Source organism: Dipodomys merriami, unplaced genomic scaffold (assembly GCF_024711535.1).
Source record: "Dipodomys merriami isolate MVZ:Mamm:240054 unplaced genomic scaffold, mDipMer1.0.p SCAF_7, whole genome shotgun sequence".
In the NCBI taxonomy this organism is placed as follows: Eukaryota; Metazoa; Chordata; class Mammalia; order Rodentia; family Heteromyidae; genus Dipodomys; species Dipodomys merriami.
The window spans coordinates 45672339-45697114 of NW_027206290.1; the positions used below are offsets into that span (position 1 = coordinate 45672339).

At 44.2% G+C, this 24776-nt stretch overlaps 1 protein-coding gene across 4 annotated transcripts in view; it reads right to left on the reverse strand.

The window, feature by feature from the left end:
* Osbpl10 (oxysterol binding protein like 10) overlaps nucleotides 1-24776 on the reverse strand; it is a 254574-nt gene that overhangs the window by 202922 nt on the left and 26876 nt on the right. The window contains exon 1 of one of the 4 annotated variants that reach the window (XM_070006485.1): nucleotides 7061-7132. The exons of the other annotated variants lie outside the window; for them this stretch is intronic. The gene's annotated coding sequence lies outside the window, so the exon portion shown is untranslated. Of the gene's footprint in view, nucleotides 1-7060; nucleotides 7133-24776 lie in introns of those variants that run through there. 4 annotated transcript variants of the gene reach the window in all.

Sequence of the window (24776 nt, forward strand, 5' to 3'; positions counted from 1 at the left end):
TTTTAGTCCAACTTGCTCAGTTGTACCTTGCCCTAAGGGTGAAGACCACAGTCCTAACTAACCCAGGACAGGATCTGAGCAATCTGCAAGGTAGAAGTGGAGTTCATGACAAGCCTCCCAAAGTCTGGAGCCTCCAAATACCCAAGACAACCAACCCTCCAGTTTCTCAGGCCCTTCTGCCAGCCATAGACACCACTGGCTCTACAGTTACCACGCCCATGCCTTAGAAGTCATCAGTTTCTTTGGATGTGGCTCTGCCAAGGGAAAACTACCAAGGAGCAAGGGGCTCTGCCCCATGAACCTGTGAAGCCACCTTTGTCCAGCCCCGCCCACAGTATCATAGAGGAGCTTCCTAGCAAGAAAGTCACCATCGGACTGAAACATTCTAGACTCTCATTGTTCAAGGAGAGTTGACTTTACTTGGAGTTCTAGCAAGACAGCCAAGGCACACAACACAGCAGATAGCCTACAAGTAGCTAATAATTTGTAATTATTTTTCTAACATGAAAAAGTGAGACACTGATAGAAGACATCTTACAAAGGACTCGAGAAGAGCAAGGCTCTAGTCCTCCAAGACGAAGGGCGGGGGGCAGGACAATGGGGTCCATAGAGCAAAGACCAGAAGACCAAGCCACCAACCAGCCACCCACAGGCACAACTTGTATTGCTCTTCAGGAAGACAACCTCAACTCCACCCCTAAGGGATCCAGCAATGGCAAGTACTTGGGGAATGTGGGCCCTCAAGAGGAGGCCAGAGTCCCCAAACCTCCAGCTACTGGGTCTTCCATATTTAAAGTGGAAGAGAATACTCTACTTAGACATTCATGGCCAATCAACAGCAGGTTGAGAAAGCTAAGGTACCCCCAAATAGTTGAGGTCAGACCCACCCGAGACCCCCCAATTGATATTTATCTCTATGACAAGACAGAGAGTGTTCTACCCAGACCTTTCTGGATAGATGAAGACACTCGTGCCATAGACCCTCAACCAGTGAACAGCAGTGTCCCCAGGTCATCCACAGGGGATCTTGGCTCTGACATGAAGGGAAACCATCTGCACAAACCTTCCTTCACCATCAATAATAGCAACCACTCCATCATTTCATGCCCTCACACAGTCAAGGTGGAAGCCCCCAAACAGGTATCTGGAATCACATTCCTCAAGGAGGGAATTCCTCAAGGAGCCGCCTCCATGACCAACAACACCATTATTGTAAACTTTAAACCTCACATCCCTGGGGGCCAAGATGCCGAGCCCAAGGCTGTCAAGTCCAAGTCTGAAACAGACATTAGACTCCTCAGAAACACTTCTGCCAACAGGAAAGGGCATGTGACCCTCAGCCCCCAAAGAAGCAGCCAACCCCTGAGGATCTCAGCTTCAGAACTTAATCCCTCAGTTGAGAGCCCAACTCTGGGAATCCAGGCTGCCATGGTCAAGTCTGACGGTGACCCAGCTACATTACACAGGACTGCCTCCAGTAATGAGAATGTGCAACTCACCTCCAGTGCTGCATCAGGTGAAGACCAGGTCATTGGAGATATGGCTGCTGAGGAATATACACGAGAAAAAGAAAATAAACCATGTAAGGACAAGGTGTCCTCCAAGGTCACCACATCAAGACCACTAGAATCCACACCCACAAAAGCAGAGGTCCCAAAAACTCTATCCCCAAGAAAAGCAGAGTACCCTAAGGCTCTGTCCCCCCAAAAGGCAGCTTTCCTCAAGACTCTGAGCCCTCCAAAAGCAAAGGTTTACAGGACTCCGCCCCCTAATAAAGTAGATATCCCCAAAACTCTGTACCCCCTAAAAGCCGAGCTATTCAAAATTCTGTATCCCAAAAGATCAGAGGTCCCTAAAACTCTGAGGTCCCCAAAACCAGACACCACCAAGATTCAAAGCCACACAAAACTGGACATGAACAAGACATGGCCATTCAAATCAAAACCCAGAATACCAGATGTGTCCAAAAGAACAGATGCCATCAAGAGAGTAAGATTCAACTTAGGAGCCAAAAAAGCTGCTGAACCTCCTGCTGCCAGGGGAAAGGCAACAGCAGACAAAGTCAAACCAAACCAGGCCACATCCAATACCAAGAACAGGCCGAAAATCAAGAGTTGCCCATTCATGAACAACTATGAGGAATTCAAAGCTAAGTACCATGCTTCAGAAAATGATGAAAGGGAATACTGCAAGGACATCTCGCTTAACAACAGCAAGCAAGAAACTAAGAGCCCCCAAGCAGCTGAGGTCACAGCTTTTGAAAGCTGGGCTGCTGAGAGCAATTCAAATGCACAAGACACTAAAGGAGACAAGGCCACCTCAAGCACCCCCAAACTACTGAGACAACCCACTCTACTTCTATGTGCCTGGGACAAGGCATCCCAAGATGCCACTAGCAAGGGACAGTCCCCCACCATCCCCTTAGTAGCAGGGGGCCCAGCCAGGGGACTTCTGGCTGCCAGGGTGAAGAAGACCACTAAAGATGCTAAACCAGTTGATGATGGCTTTGTTACCATTATAGTGTTTGCCAGGGATAACAGAGAGACATTTAAGAGGCAGAGGGCCTTACTGGGAGCCAATACCTCTCGTTACCGTTCCCCAAGGGAAAAACCCCAAGCATTTCCCAAACTGGCACAAAGGGAGGGGGAACCCCAAATGCCTCACACCAGTTCTCAGGTCTTAGCAGGCACCTTGGATCAACAACACTCACAACCAGGTGAACATGGGAAGGCCAAGGACATGACACTTCCCCATTGCCCCACACCCCAGCCACAGACATCTAATACCTACCAACGTAAACTTTCCATACCAGAAAAAATGCCAAAATTAGAATATAACTTCAAAGGGAAGACAATGGAGGCACCAACCAAGATGGGCATTCACATCTCTCACCAAGGCCTGCAGCACAACAGGAAGCAGCTACAGGAGCAACACTTGTGTGGGAAGGACTGTCACACATCCTTTCTGGAGTATTTACTCTCAGGCACTGAAGAACCAGAGCCACAGCAAGGGTTTTACACAACCACCGAAGACAGGAGACAGCAGTCTACCTCACAATCCATGAAACCCACTACAGATTATAAAGAATACCTGGAGATTTTTGAAAGGCTGAAGATGAGGAACCATTTACCCAGTGATGCTGCCTATGCAGAGGAGACACCGCATACCAACAAGCAGGCCTCACAGCCTGAGAAAACCCATGAGGACAGACTTGCTGAGACATGGAACAGACTCAGCACATCACTACGCAAAAGACAACCTCTGCAGAGAAAAGTCTGCGATGTAGGCATTCAACAGCTGAGAGCCTATCAAATGAGAAGACGCATGACAAGAAAACCTGGCTCTGTCAGAGAGGTTTGGTGTCGAGGAAGTTTCAGCATCCAAAAAAAGAAGGAAAAGTCAGCAGAGAAAATCCTGAGGCCCTTAAAGCCAATTGGTCCAGCCAGAAAATACCAAGTGGATGAAACCATGTTCACAGATTCATACTATGAGCACACAGGTATCTAACACATCAAATCAAGAAAGTACCAAGGATCCTACAAGTACTCACAAAATATTACTTAGAGCAGATACTCATCTTTTCTTTTTGTTATGATTTTTATCACAGTACTATTAAATTGTTATGTGCTTATTGCCATTTTCCATTGTTGTTATTAAGGAGTGGTACAAATGGGCTACAGTTCCATAAATCAGGTTACAAGGACAATTCTGGGACAATATAACTCCTTCCATCTCTTTTCACCATTTTCCCATTCCTGTCACTGCCCACAAGTTTAAGCCCTAGTTCTGGTGTGCATGCACATGTGTGTGCAAACACATACACACACTCACACACACACAGAATTCCCTGTATCCCTATGCTCCAATTTCCTGCAGAACCTGACCTAACACAGTGCCCAGCTGCTCAAGTCTCCTCCCAACTCCAGGAGCCCAGAGCTTTGGGACTTAGTTGCTCCCACTCTAACTCTACTCTTCCCACTGCTTCTCCACCTCGTGGCCTCTGTCTGCTTCCCATCACTCACACTCCTAAAAGCCCAGTTAACCTCACTGCAACCTAGTGGGCTTCCTTAGTACCGTTCACCCCAAGTTCAGCAGTCAGGCTGGGCCCATGGCAGAGACAATGGTCTAATCAGTTTTATCAAGCTGCTCAAACTACTACTAGAATTCAAAGCCAGGAAAGTCCATGAGACTGTTATCTCCAATTAAACACCACACAGGCATACGAGGAGCTGTGGCTCAAATGGTAGAGCACTAGCTTCATGCAAAAATAGCTCAGGGGGGGCTGGGAAGGTGGCTCAGTGGTAGAGCGCTTGCCTTGCATGCCTGAGGCCCTGAGTTCGATTCCTCAGCACCACATAAGAAAAAAGAAAAAAGCCAGAAGTGGCGCTGTGGCTCTAGCACTAGCCTTGAGCTGAAGAGCTGAGGGACAGCGCCCAAGCCCAGAGTTCAGGCCCCACGACCGGACCCAAAAAAAAAAAAAAATAGCTCAGGGACAGGACTCAGGCCGAGTTCAAGCCCAAGGACCAGCACACACACACAAAAATCTATACTCATATACCTGCTTGGTACATTTTCCAGTTAACTGTGTCTAAAATGTTCTGTTCCCATTTCTCCCTTCATGAACAGAGTAACAGAGATCCAGTTTACCTTTCCTGGTGTCCAGGATCATCTCAATGTTCTTAACATTGTGTCAGACAAGACACCAGCTCTGCAGCCCATGGGAAGGGGGTTATATGCCACCAGTGTACAGTAGAGGAGCCTCTGTGTGTCCTGTTGTAGTATTCAGGGATAACCATCAAGTGGCAGCAAGCCTTTATCTCTCTCATTAGGTTCCTGTATTAATCTACTGTAAACTAACTCATCAGAAACACCTTCTCTAAACTGTGGTTGCTATAATTTTAAGACCTAGGATGGTCTACAAAACACTTGGCATTGAAGGCTTCGTCACCAGCTTGGTAATGTACGGAGGTGGTAGAACCTTCTGAATGTAGGGCCTAGTGGGAGGTCTTAACTCACCTGAGCTGACCGACCTCAGTCCCTTGCTCTTCCTCTCTGGAACTCACCTACCATGGGCTAAGATGGCTTTACCACACAGGCACTACACCATTATGCATCAGGCTTAAGTGACCATGGACAGAACCTCCAAATCCATGAGCCAGAAGAACCTACTTCTCACAGAGCATGGTGGTGCTGTGTGGAATCCCAGCTTCAGAAGGTAGAAACAGGAGACTGTCAGATTCCAGCTCAGCCTAAGGAACAAGTTCAGAGTCTGCCTGGACTACACAGTGAGATTCTGCCTCAAAAAAAATAATAGTAGTAATAAATGTAAAAAGCAAAATAATCCCCTCTTTATGAATCAGTTGACTCAGTTGTATTGTTACAGCCACAGAACTCCATGTATAAAGAGGCTGAGTTGGGGCTGGGAAGGTGGCTCAGTGGGTAGAGTGCTTGCCTTGCATGCATGAGGCCCTGGGTTCGATTCCTCAGCACCACATAAGCAGAAAAAAAAAGCCAGAAATGGTGCTGTGGCTCAAGTGGTAGAGCGCTAGCCTTGAGCTGAAGAGCTGAGGGACAGCACCCAGTCCCAGAGTTCAGGCCCACTACTGGACCCCCCCCCCCAAAAAAAAAGAGGCTGAGTAAATTAATTGCTATGGAGTTCTGTGAGTTCTCACACGTTTGTATGTTAATGGCTTGGGATTCTCACCTTACATCCTAACCCTAACAGGAACACACTAGTTGGCACTATTAGAAGGTGGTAGAATCTCTGCAAGGTGGGACTTAGTGGGAGGTCTTAAGTAACTAAGGAATACATAGTAAAAACTTTAAATTGGTGCTGGATGTAGAAGCTCACCACCATAATCCTAACTACTCCAGAGGCTGAGATTGGAGGATCATGGTTTGAAGACGTTTGGAACAGGAAAGTCCATGAGACTCACATCCAATTAACACCAAAAACCAGAAATGGAGCAGTGGCTCAAATAGTATAGCACAACTTTTAGTAAAAACACATCAGGAACAGCACTTAGACCCTAAGCTTCTGCTCCAGAATCAGCACCAAAAAAAAAAAAAAAAACTACAAAAAGAAACAAAGAAAAGCAAATTGCGGATAATTAGCATAGAGTTAAGAAAAAGGAGGAAATGAAAACTAAACAAGAGCTACACAGTAAATGAAAGTCATGAAGCTACTACAGGTTGAGCTTGAGTCTTAGTCACAACAATTATCTTCTTCTAACTCCAAACACTCAAATACCTTTACAAAAAAAAACCATTTACAGATACTATTTGAGACTCTAAATACCTTTTAAAAAATATCTTTCACACCTATAATCCTAGCTATTCAGGAGGCTTAGATCTAAGAAATGTGGTTCAAAGTCTGTGTAGGAATGTCCCCGAGAGCTTATCTCCAACTAACCACCAGAAAACTGGAAGTGGAGCTATGGCTCTAAGTGGTAGAGCACTAGCCTTGAGCAAGAGCTTAGGAACAGAGCCCAGGCCCTGAATTCAAGCCCCAGGACCTGAAAAGAAAACAAAACTTTTCAAAAAGTATCTTAAAAATTTTTTTCAAAAAGTATCTTAAAAAAAAAAAAAACTCTGAGATTTGCAGATGTCATTTAAGAATTCAGATTTTAAAAATACCTGGGGGGTGGGGGAAGCAGGAGAAAATGAGGAAAAAGGGTAACACCATGCCAAAAGAAACATACTCATGGGACTGAGAAGATGGCTCGGTGGTAGAGCGCATGCCTTGCATGCACGAGGCCCTGGGTTCAATTCCTCAGCACTAGATAAGCAGATAAAGCCGGAAGTGGCGCTGTGGCTCAAGTGGTAGAGCGCTAGCCTTGAGCTGAAGAGCTGAGGGACAGCACCCAGGCCCAGAGTTCAGGCCCCAAGACCGACAAAGAAAAGAAAGAAATATACTCATTACCTTTCCAATAAAATAAACACCTTATCACCCAGCAAGCTCCTCCCAACAGCCACGCCCACTCTCATGCTGCTCCTCCTCCAGCCACGCCCACCCTCATGCTGCTCCTCCTCCAGCCACGCCCACCCTGCAAGCCCTCACCTGCCACAGCTCCCTGCTCGCAGCGCCACCTACAGGCAGTCGCACCTGCGCCCACGCCCGCAGTTCGTCTTTGCCAGTTCTCCATCTTTCTTTCCCATCCTCACCCAGCACCTCCCAGCCCCCAAGGCGCCTAGCGGACCACACTCAACCCCCCTCCTCCCTGTCCCCATGGTCCCTCTGTATCCTCTCCGTGAATATCCTCAGAGCCCCGCCCCTCCTCGTGTCCCCTCCCGGGCTGCTCCCAGCTTTGCACCCCATGTCCTCCCACCCCCTGCAGCACAGCCCGCCCAGCCCCAAGCCTGGCCCCGGCTCCACCCCGCAAGGCCCCCCTCCCCGCTCCTCTAACCTCCCTCCCTCCTCCCCGGGGCCCCCAGCCGGCCAGCGCGAGGGCCAACCGCCCAGAACCCCCTGGCCTGGGCCCACCCTCCTCTCCGCAGCTCCCCACTCCCCCACCGTTTATGGTGCCTAGCTTTCTGTTCTTTTCTAAAGTGCTCCTGGAGTTTGAACTTTTCCTTTTTAAGGTGCTACTGGACTTTGAACTGAGGGCCTTAAGCCCTGAGTTGCTACCTAGGGACTCTGCTGCTGCTGCTGCGCCATGCTCCTCCAGTCCCTAATTCACCCATCTCAACACGAAACAAAACAAAACAGGTCTCCCCTCAAATCTACAGCCTGCTCGGCCAGATTCTCCCGCCAGTCTTCACAGTCAGACTCCCACAGACATCTCCAGATGCGAGAAACAAGTTCCTTCCCGCCCCCCTCACCCCAACAACTACACACTGCAAGACAGTGACCACACAACACAGGCCAGTGAGGATGACCAGACCAGGGATCAACACCCCAGACACTGACTTAGAGGGTGAGAACTGGCAGAGTGTATCTGCTAGGAAAAGAGGGTTCTCATGAACTTTCATTTCCATGTCTCCATTCTATTGTATTCATGTATGCACACACATGGAGAAATGCACAGTTGAAAATATTTTTCACTGCAGTCAGGCTGAAAACATTTTAAAAGCCCTAGGTGTTGGTGCTGAGGAGGTTGGCCTCAGTTTGCTCCTGCTTTCAGTCAAACAATGAAAAAGGCTTAAGGCCAATAATGTATGCTATGTCAACACCAACTCAACAACCAGGGGAAACACCCATAATGGCCACCCTCCCACACACAGGATGAACACACAAGTCTAACCTGTCACTTTCACTATTTCTACTGTCTTTAAACTACACAAAGTCAGTTTACAATGTTGAATCGCTGTGTGGTATAGTACAACTGCAACCTTAGCACTGGGTGAAGGAAGGCCAAGAGCTTGAGGCTAGCCTAGGCCATATAGCAAGACCCTACCTGAAAAAATACATGTGTGTACATGTATGTGTGTGTATGTGTTTTAAAAGAATGTTACAGTCTTCTTCAACTTGCTTTTCTATGCATTAATGAAGTATTTTTTTGTTAAAATGAAGTAGGGAGACTGGGTCTGGCCAGTGCCACCTAAGCCAATTGGTGGATGGTAGGGTCTGGCATCTTGTCTTCATGGTGGGAGAAGGAGAAGCCCCCACCTCCCAGGTGATGGGTGTGTCTGAATCCCTGGAGAGAAGGGATGGCACTTGGCTGATAGGTTACTGAACCTGTCAGTCCAGTGCCTGGGACTGGGAGTTTCCTGTGACCCTGCCCCCTGGCCTGACCCTATTTAGGCCCAGATCAGCACAGAGACAATTTCACCATGCCACATGTCTCCATATTCCTGTCCTGTCTCTGGTCTCCTGGCTCTTCTCCAGTCAACATGGCATCCTAATTAAGCTCTCCATTGGAGCTGAATTGGTTTGTTGGTATGTGTTCTTTCCTTCCTCTCTGGCCTGTTTCCTAACTGTGTTAAGTATTATTTGTGGGCTGCAGGCCTTTCTAACAACAGACTGCCTGCAGACCACTAACACTCCAGTAAAGACTCTTAAGATTCAACTCTTAAAATGTGGCTTCTCTGTTTTTCCTACCTTCAAACAAAAACTCATTTTCATACTTAGATTGTTTTTCTGAGGCCCAGGGTAGCAAGCCAAAGGCTTTTTGAATGTCATTCCTATTTCCTTCTCAGACATCTAATTATCCCCTCCTCCCCTTCCCTTCCCTTCCCTCTCTGTCTCTCCAATATCTAACGTGTTCCCAAATAGCGGATGGGCCCCTCCACTTGCACAGCACCATAGCTTTGACTGGAGCAAAGGATTCCTGCAGGAATCCTCCCAGAACCCCAAGCAGGTATCCCAGGACTCCTGCAGTTCCCAGTGCTTTCTGACATTACAACTCCTTTACTTATGAAATGCATGTATGCATCCACTGCAGCCCCAGCATGTAAAGTCCTTACTGGGTAAGCTACAACTCAAGATGGAGAAAGACTTAGTTAACATTTGTTGAAAATTGAGTACAGCACTCAAAACCTGGGTCTCCTCAGGACAAGCAGAGAGGGATACACACTTGCAAAGAGTAATATTTAAAGTAACTTTTAAAATGGTAAATATTTTATGTTAATACTTTAGTAACCACTGCCACGCCGACTCCAGTGGAGTCTGCTTAGCATGGGGAACCATCTATCAGACCAAGATAGGGGCTTCAGAGACCTATCTCTGAGTTTTGGGACTTCTCCGTCGTCCCGACAGAACCCGATCCGCGGCAAACCACAAACACACAGGACATGTTGACGCAAGATCAGCTGCAAACAAGGAGAGAAGGACAAACAGACCAGGCTCATTCTTACTCCAAAGGCAGAGAGAAAAGGGAAATGGAAGTCATCCTGGGTAAATAAAGCAATCTCAGGGAAGGCTAAGCAAAGAGAAGGCTCTCTGATAGATATAAAAGTGGTCAGTTTTCAGTGGATTTAAGAGCTCAGAGTGAGTCCAGCAAACCTCCCAGAACTGGGTAAATTCCAACAGAGGCACCTAGGAGCTGAGCAATAAACTAGAAAGGTATCAAGAGTTCAACAGAACCAAGCTTAGACATTCCCACTCCCCAAGAGGGATCTGGCTGCTTGCCTACTGCCAAGATCCCTGCTGACCCCAATTTCTTGCTTCCCATGATCTTTTTTGGATGAACTGCTAAGCAAATGCGAGAGAGAGAGAAGCAGTTTCTGCTACCTGCCATCTTCCACGTCTGATCCAGGAAAGAAAGTGGAGCAGTGTGAAAATGCAAGTGAAATGAATTCCTTAAATATCAGGAAGCAGAGGATAGAAGTGAAGATCTCCTTTTAGCACTTCTTGCTGCCAAATGAAATCTCCAAAGAGGATAAGGTGCTAGCTGCATTTTGTCACATGCCATCTGATTTGCCAGATTTTAAACATTTCAGAATTGTTATCAGTGCTGGTTATCACCAGGCTTCTCTTCCTTTCTTCTCCTATGAGTCAAGAATTCAATAACAAGCTGGGCATCCTGTAATCCTATTTAGGAGACTGAGACCTGAGGATCACAATTCAAATATCTGAGGGTCCCAATTTAAAGCCAGCTTCCCCAGCCAGAGTAGGAAAATTCCATGAGACTCTCATCTTCAATTAAGCATCAAAAAGTTGTGGCTCAAGTGGTAGAGTACTAACCTTGAACAAAAAAGCTAAGAGACACTAAGTACCCAGGCCCTGACTTCAAGCCCTACTATCAGCAAAAAACAAAAAATCTAATGAGATCCACATAAACTGGTATGGTACATGCAAATCATGTCTGATCATAGAAAACTGGAACACAAGCCTCCAGCACCTTCTGGGCAGACCAGCAGTACCATTTTTAGCACAAAGATCTTTTATCAGCCAACCTGTACTTGTTCTAGAAAAGTAAAGTCCAGGAATAAAGTCATGTCCATATTCTCAGGCACAGAGAAGGATGAATACCAAGAGACTGGAAAGTATCACTCACAGTAACAAAGGAAGATGATGATGAAGGTGGCATAGCTCTTCCTGTTAATGTTCCACAACTAGATACTACAAAACTGGTTCACACCATCTCAAACTGCCCTATTTCAGCACTACCTGGCATATGTACTGTATACTAGTGGCCCCGTCTTTAAACAAAAAAACACCAAGATGACAGATGAAGAGATTGTGGAGACATCTAGAAGGATAGGAAGACAAGACACATAACTAGTCCTCTAAAAGTACATACAAGATATGAAAAAATTAGACTAGAGGCTTCTGGCATACTTTTTGCAGCTACCAGTCTGGCACAGGAACAGGAGGTTGCTACCTAACAGATTAATTTACAGACATAGCCAAAGAATGAACTGTTCATTAATGTGATCCTGGTGATTAAAGAATCCCAATCTAGTTAAGTTCCTGGACAGTTACCTGGTGGCAGATGAGTCCGGTAGGAATGGAGCATTCTTGCTCGTGGGTCAGTTTCTAATGCAATAGGACCTGAACGGATGAGGCACAGCCTGCTGCTGTATGCAAAGTGCTTACACACACTCCAGTTTTTTCCTGTTAAGTATGTGTATGTGTAAAGGTACCAGGGCTTGAACTCAGACCCTCATACTCTCCCTTAGCTTTTTCACTCAAGGCCTGGGCTCTACCATTTGAGTCATAACTCTACTTCTGGCTTTTGGATGGCTGTTTCTGCTAGGTCTGGCTTTGACTGTGATTGTCAGATCTCAGCCTCCTGAGTACCTAGGATTATAGGCATGAGTCACCAGCATCCAGTGGCACTGGGTTTTTTTGTTGTTTTTGGTCGTGGGGCTTGAACTCTGGGCCTGGGCACTAGCTATCCCTGAGCTCTTCAGCTCAAAGCAAGTGCTCTACCACTTGAGCCACAGCGCCACTTCTGGTTTTCTGGTGATTCATTGGAGATAAAAGTCTCATGGACTTTCATGCCTGAGCTGGCTTTGAACCTCGATCCTTAGATCTCAGCCTCCTCAGTAGCTAGGATTGTAAGTGTGAGCCACTGGCACCGGCATCACTAGAGTTTTTACAAGCTAATCAGATTAAGTCATCTACAGAGACATCAAAAGTGAAATTTTGCTTTGGAGAATCAAAGACTCAATTAAACTTACTGGCTTTGGTTTCTGTGTCCATATCAAATGTAATGTGTACATTACATTTGTCAGGTAGTGCAGAAATAGGGCAGTTTGAGATGGTGTTAATCAGTTTTGTAGGCTCTAGTTGTGGAACATTAACAGGAAGAGCTATGCCATCTTCATCATCATCTTCCTGTTACTACAGGTGATGCTTTGTAGTCTGGAAGACCAAACTAGATGGCACCACAGATACACAGAAAGTTCATGGTCCACAAAGTTAACATATATTCTTTGGGTATAATGACAATTGAAATCATCAAAGGATAGCTTCTGTGCCTCACTGAAAATTTCATTTACAAACTTTCCCCAGGATTTGAAGATTTCATTTTGTGAGTATGTGTGTATGCTGGTCCTAGGGCTTTAACTCAGGGCCTGGAAACTGTCCCTGAGCTTTTTCAAAAGCTCAAGGCTAATGCTCTATCACATGAGCCACAGCTCCACTTGAAGCTTCTGTGGTACTTAATCAGAGGGTAATTAAGGAGATGGCCTACATATAACATGGAAAGAAAAAAAAAAAAAACACCTCTTCCAGAAGAAAACCAAGACAAAAATGCAAAAAGAAGAGTTTGACTTTCAAATGAACTCCTTCTATTTAGGGTCCAGAATGAATTGGGAACTGATTCACGATCCTCATAAACCTTCAGCAGACAGCCTATCAAAACCATTTCTTAGTGCACGAGATCAGTCTTATTTTCCTGACTTCATTATATTAGATCATGTCAGATTTGAGTATTTCGGGGTATTTGTTCCATGTACTAGTCTTTTCTCTCCTGCATAGTTTTTGTTTTCACTCACTTGTCTTTTCAGTTATTTCATGAAGTTTTTCTCAAAATTCAAGTCAAGTATGATTGAAATTACTTACATCTTGTTTTTTATACATTAGCACAAGTTACTTTTACATGTAACACATTTCAATTCAGAACTTGGAATTTAAAAAGAGCATGTGATTTTTCACCTTTTTTCAACAAATGAGAGTATATTTTAGAAATTCTTTGGCAGTAAGTATGACATTTGTTACAGGTTTAGAAAGAAATAATAATTTGTATTTATAAAGAAGTCATTGAGTCACAAAAGGATACAATTCTGTCTTCCTTTCTCCCTGTTTCTCCTTTGTCCACAGGAACCAAAAAGATTTGCTAGGGTTCAAACTTGGATTTCATAACTTTGGTTGCTACCAGCATCATCCCCTTTCCTCTTCTTCCCCTTTTGTTTTGGAAATTAAGTTTCTGGGTTGTTGCAATTTTAGGTTTTGTTTTTTAATCAACCAGCTCTCATACATATCCCCACATACCCTCTGAGACCAATAACCACTGAATTTCAGGGTTTACATATTAAGTTTTTTCGATTTAAAAGGGAAAGCATTTGAGTGAGCAAAAATCAAAGGGGAAACTTGATCCTTGGTGTGTCCAGAATCGTTGAAATAAGAACTGTCAATATGGAATAAGAACTGACAATATCATAAAGATTCAGCTTATGACCACTAAACTGTAAAGAGGATCAAAGCCACCCCAGCAGCAAAGTCTGTGAAACTCTTAATTCCAATTAACCACCAAAAAGCTGAAAGTGGAGCTGTGGCTCAAGGGGTAGAATGCTAGCCTTGAGTGAAAAAGCTCAAAGACAGCACCAAACCCCTGAGTTCAAGCCCCAGGACCAGCACCCCAAAAAAAGAAAGAAAGAAAGGGTTAAATTGGATGTAGGCAGAGCTTGGATCAACTCTTCCACCTGTGAATCCAGGATGCCATGTAAACATGGCACACTCTCAAAGCTGAGGCACCAGCGCCTACAGCCAGCTCTGCAGCTGACATCACCAACAGTGAGAAACGTGAATGTCATCCTCACAAAAGCAGTGCCACGCTAACTACGACTCTTTGTCGAGGGCTGGCCAGATCTATACCAGTGTGGGAAGTGACCTCTGCCTGTGACCCCTTCCTCCTCCGCCAAGCCCTTCTGAAGGCACTGAGGGGGAGCAGGAGCAGGAGGGAGGCCTGCTGAATTCTACAGGTGAACATGGCTTGAAAGACGCCTGCAAAAGAACCCCACAGGACAGAGAAGACGCCTGTGCAAATCTTCCACATGTTGAGCCCAGACAGAGACACAAGTCTGGGTTAGAACATGTTTCCCAGAAGCAGAGCCCAGGAAGCACTCTTAGCAGAGGCATGGAAGAAGGAAGCTGCTGCTGCATGCGAGAGGGAAAGATGGGAGTTGAGAGAAGCCCAGCGTGAGTGCCCTGCTGCAGAAAGCCCTCAGAGGAGATGCTCTGTGTAGGCTCCGGCTAGCTGGAGACTAAGGGCTGAGCATCTATTCCCAAGCATTGACTGGGTACCAGATCTCCCGCTGTGGAGACCAGTGTGACTGCAAGTCACCTCCAGACCCAGGACTTGAATCCAGAAAGGCAGAAGGAAGTGGTGATATTTCAGAAATCAAGGGATTCGAGCACTGGCTGCCTCAAAGGATCTGCCCGGGGCACCAACCTGAAGACTATGAAACCACCACAGACAAAGGAAAGAGAAGGCTCAAATGTCTGAGAGGTCTGGGGAACACAGGCATCTCCACTCAGTGAATGAGCACCTCTGAAGAGTCTTGGACATGCAGTGAGGTTTCACAGCCCAGACTGCAGGCTCACCTCCAGGTACACTGCCTGATACAAGCAGCAGCCTACATTTTTACCTCCCATCTGCACATGAGCTTTTGCTTCAGTGAATCTCTAACCACACTTGAGTCATAAATGGGCCACAATCATCAGTCATATAATTGAGAACTTCCTTCCCATTTTATGGTGCTTTTTATGTTCATTTTATAAAGTTTCATGTTTTACTTCCAGGTTTCACCGTGTGTACTCAATGGGCCCCAGGAGTGTTGCTAAGCAGTTCTAATTTTCCAAGAAGTCTTTCTCTGCCTCTCCTTTCCACTAAACCCTGGCTAAGAAACTGGAAACAGTTTCCAGGTGCTGGTGGCTCATAACTTTAATCCTAGTTACTCAGGAGGCTGAGATCTGAGAATCCCAGTTTGATGCCAGCCCAGGCAAGAAAGTCAATAAGACTCTTATCTCCAATTAACCAGCAAAAAAGCTGGAAGTAGAGCTGTGGATCAAGTGGTGGACAGCAAGTCTTGGGGGTGGGGTATAAGCTAAAAGACAATGTCCAGGCTCAAGCCAAAAAAATAAAATAGAAAAGGCTCCCAGAATTGGTTTTCTGTGCCAATAGATAACTTGGTACAAGCCACTGAAGAAAAAAATGGATTCAGAGCAAACTCAAAATCATGACTAGAGCCTTGCAATAAATATCATCTATTTAGAGGGTATATATGGGTATTTACAAGGCAAAAATGGGGCCAAATAAGTGACATTTAAAAACTAACCTTGTAAATAATATGCTACCTGATAAATCAGCATGAAAAGAGCAGGTATTTGGTAAAGTGTTAAAGAAATTCCCAAGTCATCACTAGGTCCAAACAGAAATAAATATTCAAACCAATTAACACATTAATTACGATTCACTGTGATTACACTTCACAGATAAGCTTCTAATGACATTAGGGAGAAGGTAGAGACAGGGAATTCCAGATTGATTTCTTAATCAATGTTGGCCATTTGGCCTCCACTTCTTCTTTGGTTACAGTAATTATGTCATCATAGAATCACCTATCAACTGAAAAAACAGGAGATACAAAAATTCTAATAGAAATAGGCACCATTTACATAGCATCTTCCATGTGCCCAGGATGGTACAAGTAGCTAAAATCACTCTTGCCAGCCACCAGTGGCTCATGCCTGTAATCCTAGCTACTTAGGCAGCTGAGATTCTCAGGATCAGGGTTTGAAACCAGCCCAGGTAGAAAAATCTATGAGACTCTTATTTCCAATTAACCAGCAAAAACTTTATAAAATGAGCTGTGGCTCAAGTGGTAGAACACCAAAGTTGAGTAAAGGACTAAGGATAGTATCCAGATTCCCAATACTGGCATCAAAAGTTAAAAAAAAAAAAAAAAAAAAAAGTCATTCTCTAGTCTCATGAAAACACTATGTAGTACCGCAAATATAAATGAATGCTGGATCCCTACCTCATAAGCTCAAAAGTCCAGACAGATTAAAAGACTTGAGAAAAGTAAATTTAAGAAACTTTTATCAGAGAACACAAGAAATTATCTAGCTAGCTATGAAAGAAAATGTTGAATTTATGCCACACTCAAATAAGAACTTTCTGACCTTGGGTACTGACTATGGTCTAGGCTGGGGTGCTGCTCTCAGTGAAATATCTAAACTGTCAGTTCTGCTGTGTGTTGAAGTAGCACACAGAGAATCAGCAATTTTCTAACCAGGTCTCTGCTGGAAGTTCTACTTATGTATGCTGGTGTTTGTTTGCCAGGTACAAGAGGCATTTTGCTTCAGACAGCAAGCCTTAAACCTAGCTGGGAAGTGACCACATGGCCAACTTGGTGCATGAAATGGGGCTCCAGTAACTTTTGCCAAGGCTAGCATCAAACTGGGATCCTCCTAATCTCTCTTCTAAACTGCCATCATAGGTGTCTTCCACCACACCTGATGCCTATGTTCTTTTATATAACCAAGTAAGAGGTTCTCAAAGAAATAAGTTACTAAGATCATCTAAGGCAATGTAGTTCTAAAGAAATGACTAATTAGGAGGCTGAGGCTCATGGTGTGAAGCTATCCTGGCAGACTCCATTTCTGATTAAGTAGCAAAATGCCAAGTTGGTAGCATGGCTCAAGCGGTAGAGGTCCAGCCACAAGCAAGCATGCCAACTAATCTTCAAGCCACATACCAGCATCCAAAAGTAAACATTTTTTAAATGTCCAAAAAATGAAAATAAATCACCATTTAAATAACAACATAGATTGAACTTTTTATATTACATAGAATATTTATTATTACCACTTTGCTGTTAAGGAAACTGAGGCTTAGAAAGGAAGACTCAATGAAGCAAAAGTGACAAAGCCAGGATTTTACACTTAGCCAGGGCTGGGAAGGTAGCTCAGTGGTAAAGCGCTTGCCTTGCATGCTTGAGGCCCTGGGTTAGATTCCTCAGCACCCATAAGCAAAAAAAAAAAAAAGCCGGAAGTGGTGCTGTGGCTCAAGTGGTAGAGCGGTAGCCTTGAGCTGAAGAGCTGAGGGGCAGCACCCAGGCTCAGAGTTCAGACCCACGACCGAACCCAAAATAAAACAAAACAAAATACACTTAGCCAAAAGTCCATGCTTTGAACACTAAGCCTAGATATCATTCCTGGGCTTCAGGAGTCATGTGGAAGGGCCTGTTCAGTATGCATCTATCTTCTGATCTTCCATATGTTGTGGGGAATAAGCAGTATTTATTCAGGATTTCTCTAGTCTAAAGCCATTCATTTATTTCCTTCTTAATATATGTCCATATTAAACAAAAACAAAATCCTTTTAAATTCAGTGGAATTTGCAATTTGTAGAAAATCAATGTTAAAGCCTAGTAATTTCCACACTACTTAGACTGCTTAGAAGGAATCAATTGTTGGCAACCAAGGTCCTAACTAGCACCTTTCAAAGAGCTCTGCTCTGCCTCTCAAGCCTGGACCCTGCACGGAAGCCTGGTAGACAGGAAACATCCCCAGGAGGACATATGCTTTCCACTTTCCAGAGGAAGAAAAGGACATGGAGGACTAGAGGAGTGGAAAGAACAAAAAACACTCCATCAGGGCCGATCGGTATTTGCTAGGGCTCCCAGAAAAGCAAGCCTAAGAAACAGAGACATCAGGGCCCAGGAGAAGGATGGTCCTTCAAGCACTCTGTCTTGTTCCCTAGAGTGGTATTTGGAATAAAGCCAGTAATCTTAGAGGTCACTTGGCGAAGGAATGACAAAACCTAGGCTGGCCGGGTAGCCTATATATATGTCCCTGACACAGAAATACTGCCAAGGCTTCTGCCTTACTGTCATTACCCATAACCTTTCGCTCAGATGAGTTCATCTCCTCTGAGCATAGTGAGGAGATGTGGAAATAGCTAAAAGCAACACAGCCCCCAGTAACATCATGGCCAAGGAGCTGAGACATGGCTGATATCATTTGTAGCCAAAACTGAGGAAAGACAAGGAAGCAGGCAGAATTCTTGCTGATGTGGCTTTTAACCTATTCTGAAGGCAATCAAAAAAAAGCATCTTCCAAATGTTCTGAGCTTCAGTAGCACTTAAAAATTGCCTTGCCATTCCTGAATCTGCCTGTTCCTGTTTCCTATTCTGAAAATTCACATTGTGTGGGATAAGACTGATGTGTGGTCACTGGCTTCTTGGCTTACTGTATGTACACCAGCTAATGTGCTCTGAAAAAATTAAAACATCTGCTATGCTTCACCTTTGTGAACATTTGCAAAGAAGGCAGAAGAAAATTGAGCTACCACAATACCCTGGTCAACTTTTAGCCCTGGTCTGATCCTGATCTTGCTCATTAACCTTCTAGGTATTGCTAAGAAGTGAATTCTTAACTCTCTTACTGAAAAAGTAAAAGCCTTATAAAATGACAGTGCAACTCACAAATTAGTGCCTAAAGTAGCTTCTCTTCTAAATTCATTTTGTATCTTGTAGGCCTCACCAACTATTGGAGTAGTACAACTGTCAGATAGGTGATGCGCTTTGTTTGTTTTGTTGTTGTCTGGTACTGGGACTTGAACACAGGGCCTCACACTTTCACTTAGCTATTTCTCTCAAGACTATCACTCTACCACTTGAGCCACACCTCACTTCTGGCTTTTTGCTAGCTAGAGATAAGAGTCTCACAGACTTTTCTGCCCAAGCTGGCTTCAAACTTTGATACTCAGATCTCAGCCTCCTGAGTAGCTGGATTACAAGTGTGAGCCACCGGGGCCCAGCTTGCTCTTTAATAATAACTAGTATTAAATGCATCAAAATTTCACAAAAAAAATGCATTGGAAGTAAAAGAAATGAACAAAGAAAAATAATTGTGATATAAATTGTGGGATTAGGGCCCTTTTTTTTTTCCTGTAAGAACTCCTGATTTGTTTATTTTGGTAGGTTGTGGGGCTTGAACTCAGGGCCTGGACCCATCCTTGAGCTAATGCTCTACCACAGCACCACTCCTGGTTTTCTGGTGGTTCGTTGGAGATAAGAATCTCAACACACTCTCCTGCCCAGGTTGGCTTTGAACAGATCTAAGCCTCCTGAGTAGCTAGCATTACTGGGGTGAGCCACCAGCACCAAGCAAACTTTCTTTATAAAGCTTGCTTTTTTGTGGAATTGAAATTTGAACTCAGGGCTTTCTACTCCACCAGCCTTTTTTCTGGTGGTTATCTTCAAGCTCGGATCTCGATTTCTGTCCTGGTGTCCTGGGCTGTGACGTTCCCATCACCTTTGTCACTGGAGATGACAGACATGAGTCACTACACCCAGCCATCATGCTCCCCCCCATCGTTTAGGATGTCAGGTGCCCCTCCGCCAGCCATTGATTGAGATGGAGTCTCCTGAACTTTTTTATATACCAGGGCTGGCCTCAAACTACAATCTTTTGATCTTGGCCTCCAAGTGAGCTACGATTATAGGCTCCAGTCACCACACCTGTAAAAGCATTCTTCCATGATGCTAAATCTCACCTGAGATGTTTAAGTACTGCATTCTTTTTCTTCATCACCTACACAGCCAAAGGTATCAAGGTATTTTGGCCTTGTTTTCCAAAAAGCCTCTAAGCTAGAGGCCAGCCAGCAAAGAAAGGCCCAGAAGCCAACTCCAACCCCCCACTACTGTTGTAAGAAAAGTCCACTGGAACATTGCCACACTCATTTGTTTGCATATGGCTTCCTTCACACTACAGTTGGCAGAGTCAAACTTATTTATTACTTTACAAAGAAGTCAGACTCCTTTACCAAAGGAATTATTTTCTGATCCCTGCACTACAGAGTAACCATTACAGCACATAGAAAGCTCACTGATGCACCCCAGAACTGTTCCCCAAAAATCAAATACCACCACTAAAGAGTCAGGGTCCCCAAGACACTTTTAGAACTGTGGTCCTCAAGAATGAAGACGCATAGGATAGGATTAAATACACCACACCTGACCACAAGCCAAGGTCCAGCCAGGAACTGATCCCAAGCCATCAGGGAAAGCTCTGCCCTAAAGAACAGTTAGGGTATATGTCTGAGACAAGCAGAAAAGGTCAGACAAGTTGATGTTAGGTGAAATGTACCCCAAGATAAGTATTCAAATGTTTTTTTCTTTCTTGCAACTGTTTCTAACATATTTATGATTTATTTGTTTCTTTGTATGTCCCTCCCCCACGGTATAACTCCTGCTCTCACTGTATTTGATGTTGGTATAATTTGTGGATGGGAAGAGCAAAAAGAAACCATTTAAATAGGGATACAGGGTAGGGAGGGAAGGGATGGTAGGGGGAAAACAATGGAGGGGGTAACAATGCTCAATAGGAAGTGTACTCAGTACCTTGCTCATGTAACTGTAACCCTCTGTATAGTATCTTTACAATTAAAAAATTTTAAAAAAATAAAAATAAAAAAATAGGGATACAGGTGGACCCATTGCAACAATGAGATGTACAAGTCGTTATGTTGAAAAACGAACTTTACAACTTGGGGGGGAGGGAGATGGGAAGGGGAAACAAAGGAGGAGGCAACAATACTTGATGAAATGTACTCATTACCTTGCCCATATAATTGTAACCCCTCTGTATGGTATTTTCACAATAAAAAAAAAAAAAAAAAGAACAGCTAGGAATCCCAATGGCAGTGGCTCACACCTGTATTCCCAGCTGTGTAGGAGGCTGAGATCTGAGAATCAGGGCTCAAAGCCAGTCCAGGCAGTGCTTATCTTCAATGAACCAACAAAAAGCCAGAAGTAGAGCTGTGGCTCAAGTGGTAGAGTGCCAGTCTTGAGCAAAAATGCTAAGGGATAGTGCCCAGGCCCTGAGTTCAAACCCCAGTACCAGTACAAACATACATATATACACACACAGCTACCTACTAGAAAATGCTGGCTCTGGATAAAGTCTCCAATTTTAATGTAGTCTCTTCACAGCTATCCAGGTGCCTTCCTGGATTTAGAAGTCTGACATTTACAGATACAGCATATGAACAGTACACTATCTACTGACAGCATAAGGGCTGCTGGTTTATTCATCACCTGGAAATAAAAGCAACACTGGGTACTGAAAGCCACTATTATACCCAGTTCTCTACAGTGTATCTAAGGATATTAGCATCTGAGTCAGAGATAAGATATCCAGACAAGATCTTTTAATACTGCAGAACACAGAGCTCCAGAAAGGTACCCACCCTCCCTCTTTCTCTTTCTCTCCTGCACATTCTGAATATTCTCCATGACTCAAAACAGCTAATAAAGAAACCAGATGATCAGGTAAATCTCAGGGCAGTCCCAAATAACAGGAAGCCAGGGAGGTGGCCTTTGCTATTAAACAAAACCAACACAGCAAAACTGACATTTTCAGCACTGTCTTTCTGGAGTTTTACCACCACTGCCGGAGGAGCACAGATCTAACTTCTCGCTCTAACTCTGCCACAAACCCTGGATAGAAACTAAAGGTCATCTCACTGGGGCCATTTCCTCCCCTGAAAAGCCAAGGTAGGGCAAGCTCATCTGAAGCCTTCAAGGCCCCTCATAAAGGCTCTGGGAAGAGGAACAGTTCCTTCTCCTCCCTTTCACTGTGAAGCTATTTTGATTTATTATGGAAAATAGTTCCAGAAAAAGGATATAGGAGAAATGCCAAGATTATTCCTGGCAACTCTGCTACTTAAACATCACCATTCTCTCAAACACAGAGAATGAGATCTGCTCACAGGGAACCCCAGCTCTCCCCCATGAATTCCACAGGAAAACGGTTCTTCAAGCCCTCCAGATATGAGGGCCATCTGAGTATGCTGCTAAATACTTAAGGAGCTACACCTAAAAAAAAAAGTGCCTATGAGCAACAAGCAACTCATGACTGAAGTTCCAGAAGTTAGGGACCCACAGAGACCCCTTCCTGAACTTTGATCAGCCTCCCCTAAAAGCACACAGGTTTGCCACACTCAGTTTGTTATTGAGACCCTCGGCTCCCCTCAACACAGAGAATTAACAATACAGTACAATAGCAGGAACAGGTACATCAACTGGCATTACAAGCAGACTCTGGAAACAAGATACACCAGGGAAATCAGTTTAAATATTTTGTCATTAGACCAAATTCTTTATTTGGATCCAATTGACCTAAATGAGAAAGACAAGGCTAAATGGACCTACAGGTTGCCAAATGGTCTATGATAGCAGGCTTTTCCTATAAAACAAACACTTTGCTTCTATATTTTGTATTCATTATTAAAGTATGAGTGGGAGACTTGTTTCTCTTCCCCCTTCCTCTTTGTCTGTCCTAGGGCTTAAACTGTGGGGCTGGGCCGTATCCCTAAACTTTTGTGCTCAAGGCTAGTGTTCTACCACCTGAGCCACAGCTCAACTTCTAGCTTCTTGTGGTTAATTGGCGGTAAGAGTCTCGTGAACATTCCTGCCTGAACCGGCTTTGACCCACAATCCTCAAATCTCAGCCTCCTAAGTAGATAGAATTACAGGCATGAGCCACCAGAACCTTTCAAAGGAAGATCAGGGGCCAGAAATGTGGCTTAGCAGTAGAGTGCTTGCCTAACATTCATGAAGTCTGGGTTTGATTCCTCAGAACCACATAAACAGAAAAAGCTGGAAGTAGCACTGTGGCTCAAGTGGTATAGTGCTAGCCTTGAGCAAAAAGAAGCTCAGAGACAGTGCCCAGGCCCTGAGTTCAAGCCCCAGGACTGGCAAAAAAAAAAAAAAAAGGAAGATACATTCCAGGGTCAACAAAGGGTTAAAACACAACCAAAGATGTCAAAAGCATGGTTTAAAACACCTAGAAGCTGGGTGCTGGTGGCTCACACTTACAATCCTATAATCAGCTACTCAGGGGCTGAGACATGAGGATCACAGTTCAAAAAAGCCAGCCCAGGCAGAAAAGTATAAGCCTCTCATCTCCAATTAAATAACAAAAAGTCAGAAGCAGAGGTGTACCAGAGTGCCAGCTTTGAGTTAAGGGACAGTGCCTAGACCCTGAGTTCAAACTCTAATACCAGCACCAGAAAAAAAAAAAAAAATAAGTTCATAAAGACCCTTAGGGGCCTCCTGGAAATGTTTACTTAGGACACCAACAAGAGAGCTACTCAAAAGATCCAACACCCCACCAGATAGAGTACATTTATGAAAGTCTACAACAAACCAAGCTCTAGAACTATGCAAACCCACTCAGTGGCTCGCCAATCAAATATTGAGCACCCATAGCAAACAGGAGCCCATGGCTGACCTCCTGACAGGACTGAGATATAAGCCACCACACAAGAGTGCGCATGGGCAGCCTAAGTTTGAAGAAAGATGCCCTCAGAACTCCACATGAAATTTGCTTAGTGGTACTAGAGACCAGATTTGAGACCTAGAGGACATGGAACTGTAGTGCAAAATGGTAGAGCACTAACTTTGAGCAGAAAAGCTCAGGGACAGAGCCAGGCCCTGAGTTCAAGTCCCACAACCAACAAAAATAATAAATAAATAAATAATTGGGACCTTAAGTATACCAGGAAAGCACTCTACCACACCTAGCCCTAGAAATTTTATTCTAGCAGGCAGATGCTAGGGCTAAAGTTTAAAGTATTGTAAATGACTATGCATATGTTAAAGCAAAGGTCACACATAAACTCTGCACATTCTGCTCAAGTCTTCTCTAAACATGAGAGAGAGACGGAGAAGAGCGTGGAGGGAGAGCATAATAACCCTATAAAAATAGAACAATACCATCATTTCAAATTGTTTGGGTAAGGAGGAAAAGGAGGCAGGGAGAATGATCGGAGTACACTGTAAACATAGGTGGAAATGTAACAATGAACACACCATAATCAATATAAATAAAAGACAAATATGACAACAACCACCCCCCCAAAAAAAATAATAAACCAACCCCTACCAAAAGACAAAAGGAAAAATGGCAGTTCCTTTTTTTAAAAAAATCTCAAAAAGCTAATATGCCAGTACACAGCTATAATCCAAGCTACTGTGGTAGAACACTTGCTTAGCAATCCTAAAGCCCAAATTCAATCCCCCGATAGTACTCCAAAAATAGTAATTCCAAAAGTCATCAAGCTATACAGTGAAAACAAATATTTAGCAGAAACATTTTTGGTTTTATGCAACTGTATCTGGACTGGTAGTCCAAATTGGCCTTCAACCTGAGACTCTTCTGCTTCAAGCCTCTTACTGGGATTTTTGGTATGTACCACTACTTGTGCCTTGAAAACAGAAACATCTGTTCATTTTGTGGCTCTATAAAGCTCATTTTTAGAAGTTAAAAAGACCAAGTACAGTGGCTCATTCCTGTAATCCCACCTAAACAAGAAGCTTTAATAAGGATTATAGCTATGGCCAGACTAAGAAAAAACAAAAGATACTACCTGAAAAACAAGCAAAAAAAAAAAAAAATGGGTTGGAGGTGGTACAGCTCATGCCTAACAAGCCCAAGTCCCTAAGTTCAAACCCCAGTAACACCACACACACACACACACACACACACACACACGCTCAGAGCTCTCACATTTCATTTTAAATAATCTAAATGTAAATTGTAATGCAAATGTTACCAATGAGCTTAGCCTGGGATTTTTGAGACCCTGTCTCAA